At 39.4% G+C, this 7,195-nt stretch overlaps 1 pseudogene across 1 annotated transcript; it reads left to right on the forward strand.

The window, feature by feature from the left end:
* The first annotated feature begins 1,042 nt into the window (after positions 1–1,042).
* Positions 1,043–6,901, forward strand: LOC144639558 (uncharacterized; annotated as a pseudogene). Its single transcript, XR_013568169.1, has 3 exons — positions 1,043–1,388; positions 3,945–4,212; positions 5,853–6,901. The product of XR_013568169.1 is annotated as an uncharacterized LOC144639558 (transcript).
* The last annotated feature ends 294 nt before the right edge of the window (positions 6,902–7,195 follow it).

Consider the following 7,195-nt stretch of genomic DNA (forward strand, 5'->3'; position numbering starts at 1 on the left):
TTTTTTCTAACCCAAGCGTAAGGGAAGTATTCACTCTTCAATGTCGTTTGGTGTAGTCTTACTAGGATTCCCATACCGGGTTCAACTCAATATTTTTTAATTTACGGCCCGAAATGCCGTGATGGCTTTTAAAATAGGGTTGAGAATGCAGTTTATATAGTAATTCTTACTAGTCCGAAAATACTGATTGATAAAATTCAAAATAGGTCTTACAGCTATTTTAATGTTACTTTGAAGCAAATAAAAAATGCTTGCAAGTAAGTTGAGACTTGGGTTTAGAGCCTTACGTCCTTACCTATTTTGAGACAGACATGTGAAATATCACGTCTAACCTCCTCCACAAATGATATCCCCTCATCTCCAAATGCTTGCACGGGGGGCCCAAGTTACTTGGACTGGAGTTTAGAGGCTTAAACCCTTACCTATTTTGAGACATACATGTGAAATAGAACGACTTACGTCCTCCACTAATGACCCCCCCCCCACTCCAAAAATATAACGATAAAAATATAATATAGCCTTCATACGGTAGAACGTTGATTTCGTATTGTCTTACGGTAGCTTCAGAGACGGTACCGTAGCTTCTGTTGAGATTCACATCGAAGATGATAAAGTTTAACAACGCGGAATTCAGTAGACACGATAAATTACCTTACCTTACCTTACCTTACTTTACCTTATCCCCTTACCTTACCTTACCTTACCTTGCCTTGCCTTGCCTTGCCTTGCGCATGCCTTGCCTTGTCTTCCCTTCCTTTGCCTTCTCTTACCTTACTTTAGCTTATCCCCTTACCTTAGCTTGCCTTGCCTTGCCTTGCTTTACCTTACCTTACCTTACCTCACCTCACCTCACCCTCACCTCACCTCACCTCACCTCACCTCACCTCACCTCACCTCCACCTCACCTCACCTCACCAGACCTTACCTTACCTTACATACCTTACAAGAAACCGCCCTCCCAACACAATGTCCTCTGTTAACACCCCTCCAATACCAAGCCTCTGACGAAAGTAAGCCCAACTGTAATCTTTTTGAACATTAGCTTCTCGTCTCCACAGGTATCACTGCCACCATTCCTGTACTCAACCCAGTCCGCCGCAACGTGGTAACCAGCAGAGGTTCCAATGTGACCTTGACATGTCTTGGTCGTAAGGTAAACGCCCTCGATACCGTGGTGTTATGGACGTTTAATGGCAAGAAAATAAAAGAAAATACCAACAAGAAAGCTATTGACAAGTTCTTGCCAAGAAGACGAGGAAACTTTTGTCTGCACATCTCGAACATTTCAGAGATAGATGTTGGTAAATACACGTGCATTGCACATGTTGCTAACTTCGGAAAGCCGGATGTTGCAGAAAGTACCATTAACGTAAAGATATACGAGAGCGGTAAGTCAACTTTTTTAATGACCTTGATTATGCAACAGTTCTCACTCTAGACACTTTTACACTGCATCTTCCGTAGGTAGTTTCGTTGATTTCAAGTTAAAGGAGCTATATCACGGGGATTTTGCAGATTTTTTGTCTAAACTGTCCTGAAATAAGTGGTAGGAAAAATAAGTGGTAGCCTACGTAGCTGGCGGTATTTTTGGGTTTTAAAGCGCGTATAAGCAAGCAGCGAAGCTGCGACAACGAGCGGCGGCGCCGCTCGTAACCCTAACAATTAACCCATAAAAACATGTTTGGGAGAATCTATAGGAAGATATAACACTAATTTGCGGATAGAAATCAAGCTACGGCTATAAATACCGATTTTTTGCTGACGCGTGGCAACAACGTGAAAAAGTAAAGCTTACTTTTTCAAGTTGCAATCCGTTTCCATCCGAGCCATCCGCAGCCAAAGATGCTCGTTTCAGTGCTCTATTGTTAGGTTTCCTGCGACACAAACATAATAGAGTGTCAGTTATCCACACCTACTGAATGTCAACGCACCTGGTGAAATCCGTGACATAGTCCCTTAAAAGAAGGAAATTTTAATTTAAAAATGGAAAGAACTTCCTTCTTAGACGAGGCCACAATTAATCATTTTCGAAGGCACGTGGCTCAACAAACCTGAAAAGTGGTTACGAGTGTTTCCGTGCCATGTATAATTTGGGACGCTAGAAAATTGCAGCTCCCCTCTATGTGTGACTTAAAATCACAGATAGGCCATTCGGTAGATAGTTTTTAGGTGCCACTCAAAAACTAATAAATAAATGACCTCAATATCAAGCAAACCCGAATAGTGGCTACAAAACCTGAAAAGTAGTTATGAGTATTTTTTTTGCCATGTATATGGAAAGCTGGTGTGACTTGTAACCCCAGAAAGGCCATTCGGTGGGTAGTTTTCGACGTTCTCAAAGACATATAATAAATGACCTTATTTAAGAGCCATTATTTAGCACTTATGTGTAAATAAACAAATACTGTAAATAAAAAAAAAATAGGTCACCAAGGGTGACATGAGTCTAATGCCGTATAGCATAGTGATACAGATTGCGCGGTTTTCGTAAGCCGGTTAAAATTGGTTAGAGGTTTGTGTTCGGGAGTTTAATTTAAAATGCTTATAGCAAGCTAGGGGCATCGTGGATGATTATGGATGAAAACGAAACAGTCATAAATGTTATATGCTTCACAAAATTTAAAGTATGAACAGGAGTTGATGTTACTTCTTCCGTATTGTCCGTAAAAGCAGAAACGATTAAACATTTGGACAAGATTGCGTGACGATTTACAAAAAGCATGTTCATTACAACAAGGGTTGAAGAACTTCACATCGTTTTCTTTCAGATTTTTCACCATTTTGATGATGACTCTTGAAACAGATTTTGCAATAAAAGCACTTGAAATAGTGACTGTTACTCCATTGTACTGTAAGCACTTAGTGACAGATTTTCCTAAAAACGGGTGTAAATACTCACGTCAATATAATGATGACCTTTTGAACGCTGGAAACTAGGCAATTATTATCGAGCTACCATACACAGGAGCGAAGACTGTTTATCATGATGTACAAATTTCGCGAATCATCACTTCCATATCAATGTAACCATTTTATGATTTTTCTAGCTGTAAGAAGAACTTAAGATCTCTGAGAGTCGCAAAAGCATGAAATTCGATTTCAGTGTATGGCAAAGGCCGGGACAGTGTAATACTGCAAAGCGGCCAAACAAACGCATTTTGATTTAGTCGCGTAACTTGATTTACATTTATCCATGTACATCTTTTATTTTTGAAGGTTTTTGTTTGCACTGTAAAGAAAAAATTGGTCGAAATTCGAATGACTTAAATACAAAATACGAGGTAAAGTTTTCTATTTTTTAAAACAAAATAAATATTTGGTCGCATTGTGTAAATAAACGCGAGTCGCCGTCGAAATATTTTTTCTCAAAGACGTCTTGCTTTTTAAGCAAGACGAAAACACAAGTGCTTAACTGAACTGAAAACGAAGATTTATTTTCACAAAAAGCTTACAAATGTCTTAACTGGAAAATTATTACGTCCTGTTCAAGTGTTGAATAATCGTGACTTGAGAAAGAACTTTTAATTATGCGTGGGAACACGTGTCGCTGATTGGCTGTTTTTAATTGAAACTAATCGTGCGTGTCCGTACGGAGTCCGTTCTTGCAGCTGATCATTGTTTTCTACATTACAGCGAACGATTATCGATCCCGAACCATTCCCTTGGGATTGCTAACAGCTTTTTTCATATAACAAAGAGTCTAATGCGCATGCGCAAAGCGCACGCAAGCATTAGACTCAAAAATGGTTAGAAATCCCAACTATCTAGAGGCTGACCTGTTAGCTAATTCAGTTGAATTTGGAAGCACCCAACACAAATACATCTACTGGCATGGATTTAAAACCCGGAACGTCCGGATTAAAAGTCCAGTGCCTTAACAACAAGGCCATGTTCACTTTCCCCAGGGAATTATCTAGTTGATTTTTTTTGTTTGGTAAATTTATTAAAATGGCCGAAAGGAACATATGCTTTACCGATGCCACTCAGTGGATGCCCAGTGACAACGCAGTTCTCTTGGTCAGAGGGTCTCCGTCGGCAAGACACAGAGGACACTGGTCCATTGAGCAACTGGTCCAGTCCATTCCACTTGAAAGGACAGAAGAAAGACAAGGAGATTACTCAGCATTTTTGTGTAAAGACAAACAAGACAGGAACAACACAATGGCCAGCAGGCAAATACTGTATTTACAAAAAAAGGAAAGTGTCCCTACGGTAAGGATAATAAAAAGTTTTCTTTTTCATTAGAGCGGTTTTCACTTGAGTGTCGAAAGTTAATTGCGTTTGCTTTGGTTTTGCATTACTACGCTTAGTGATTGGCTTAAAAATCTCGCGCCACTTTCTCAGCCAATCAGGAGTAAAACCAAAACCAATCGTGATTCGCTCGCGCACGTTTTCCCGCGCTTTGTGTATTTGCTTCGATTTTTGATTGGTTTACTGGATTGTCTGTGTCCTTTGTGATTGGCCAAAGTAATTACTTTGGTTTGGTTTTACGACACTCAATTGAAAACTGCTCCATCTGCTCGACACTCAATTGAAAACTGCTCTATCTGTAGCTACAGTTGAATCCCGACCGAACCCTCAAGGGAGCGAATTGAAAAAGGTTCGACTTATCAAGAGGAAAATTAGTAAGAGAATGATTGGTAAAAGGTTAGAGTTGTTAAGGGTTTGCGTTATCGAGATTCAACTGCAGTATGAAAAAAATATTTTAATGCAGAAGACCACGCAACAAAGAATAAAATCCACTTGGCTTATCTGTTACCGGAAATCTTTTTCAAGAGATGCTTGTACCAGACGTCACTTTAAGTGTAAATAAAACCAAATTGATGACAAGGCTGGTACTTCGGCATGTTCGGTTGAAGGCGTGGGCTTTAGTGGTCAATATTTCAAGTAGCAGTGCTGGACTTCTTCAGGACTTGTCAGTAATAAAATGTAGTTAGTCAGGTGGAAAGCGTCACCCAACCTTTGAACAACCTGGGCCTGACTGGAGAGAGGCAATGTGTGAGCAAAAGCTTACATTTGCCTCGTTTCCTTGTTCATCAATTTTCAAGATATACAGTTTAGGGAGGGGGGTGGTCTTGTTAAAAAAGGAACTACTCGACGGGGGGAGGGGCTTTCAAGAGGGGGCTTATGGAGCTTTTAAGGTAATTACCAACCACTGTGGCCATAAAAAAATGTAACCAGCGAGATGGAAATATGCCTTTCTCGATTATGCTAGCATTTTTTCGGCATTTTTTGGGAAAACGAGCATTTGTTTTCGTTTTTTCTTAAAAAAGAATTGCTAGCATTTTCTGTCATTTTTCATGACTGTGATCCAGATTTCAGCACTCAGAACTCAGAAGGATAAATAATCCTAAAGTTTCACATTTTGATTACTTAATTTGATTGTTTTCTGTCTGTTTCGAGTCGACTGTTTGTGCGTTGTATTACGTATACTTGTGTGTGTGCACCAACGAAAAAAAAAAGGTATGGGTGGTCAACGGGTAACTCTTTCTCTTGCTCAGCCAAGATCAGCGAAGATGGCGTCGGCCACGAACTTGCAAGATAGACCAGTTCCATCATCTATAGCAAGTGATCGATCACTACAGTCCACTACAGTATCACCTGTTGTTGATATGAGCATATAATGTAAGAGTTTGTACGTTTTGTTTAGAAATAAAACAAAGCATTCTTTGGAATTCAAGTGGCATTTTTTAAAGGAATCAGGCATTATTTTAGCATTTTTTGGCTTTATTCGAGAATTTCTAGTAGCATTAAATGCCAGTTTTACTAGCATAATCGAGAAAGGCCTAGATGGAAAGGAGTTAGTAGATGACAAACTACAAATAAATATTACTTTTTCTGCCTCTTGACAGGATTTCATGAAGGCTCGATCAAGTGGGATGACGAGGATACTAAAAACAATAACTTGGCCAGCGGTGTCCTGCCGGAAGGTACTTACAACAAGGACACTGTCATGTACTTCTGCTGTCGGTCAGATGGGTCAACGGAGACACCTATCGAACTTCCCATGAACGATCCGTTCTTCCTTTTAAAACACTCGAGCAGTTGTCAGGCCGTAATGGGCATGCGTGCTACGGAGGAGTGGTTATTCTGGGATTGCGAAGACCGGGACAACAAAAACTCCTTTTATGGAGAGATCCCGGAATCCTTCATAGCAAAGGACATAAGACTTAATTACTGCTACTACGTCCAGAAGTAACACTTTTGGCTATGCCTTTTTTGCTTGTAAATTTACGAAACCGACTCTGTAATATCAAGACCACAACGAAAAACCAATGAAATAAGCCAGGTGTATATATGTATCAGTAAAAATACAAGAAACTAACGATAATCTTACGGCAGACATCTTTAGCGACGAAGAATCGTCAAAAGAAACGTAAAGCCAAACTATTAGAATATGATGGCTCAATTTTTTTATTTGAAAGCACATCTTTTAAAAATATAAAGAAATGCATGCGTTAAATTATAAGGTTAGCTGTTCGTGTCAAATAGAAATAACGATAAGCTTACGGCAGACACATCTTTACGACAAAAAAGCGTCAAAAGAAACGTAAAGCCTTTCTGTTAGAAGATGATGGCTTAATTTTTTTATTTGAAAGCACATCATTTAAAATATGAAGAAATGCACGCGTTAAATTATAAGATTTGCTGTTCGTGTCAAATAGAAATAGCGATAAGCTTACAGCAGACGAATCTCTTCGACAAAGAAGCGTCAAAGAAACGTGAAGCCTAACCATTATAAATAATGCGATGGCTCAATTTTTTGATTTGAAAGCTCATCTTTTAAAATATAAGGAAATGCTTGCGTTAACGTTAAATTACATGGTTAATTGTTCGTGTCAAGTTGTAACAAAGGTTTTGTGGTCCCTACTACGGATAATAAATTTCACAACACTAACAAGTGGCTTAAGCTATTTGCATTGCGTTTATATTGTTAGGGACGGACATCCCCCCCGGCCCCTCCGGTTATTTCTAATGGTCCGTCCCTTAAGGTGCACAATTCCGCGTGTTCTTTTACTTACAACAAAGCTTGATAAAGATAGTGGTCGTTCGTCCCGTAAACAGGTATGGCGACCGTTCGTATTTGCCAAGGCATAATGATTTAATTATCGCCTTTGTGTTGTTGAAGTAGGAATCGATTTCTAAGTCATAAAACTGCAAACAAGGCTCAAAAAGAATCTTTTCCATTGGTTGA

This window comes from Oculina patagonica, unplaced genomic scaffold, assembly GCF_052425735.1.
Source record: "Oculina patagonica isolate OP01 unplaced genomic scaffold, crgOcupat unplaced1058, whole genome shotgun sequence".
Classification (NCBI taxonomy): Eukaryota; Metazoa; Cnidaria; class Anthozoa; order Scleractinia; family Oculinidae; genus Oculina; species Oculina patagonica.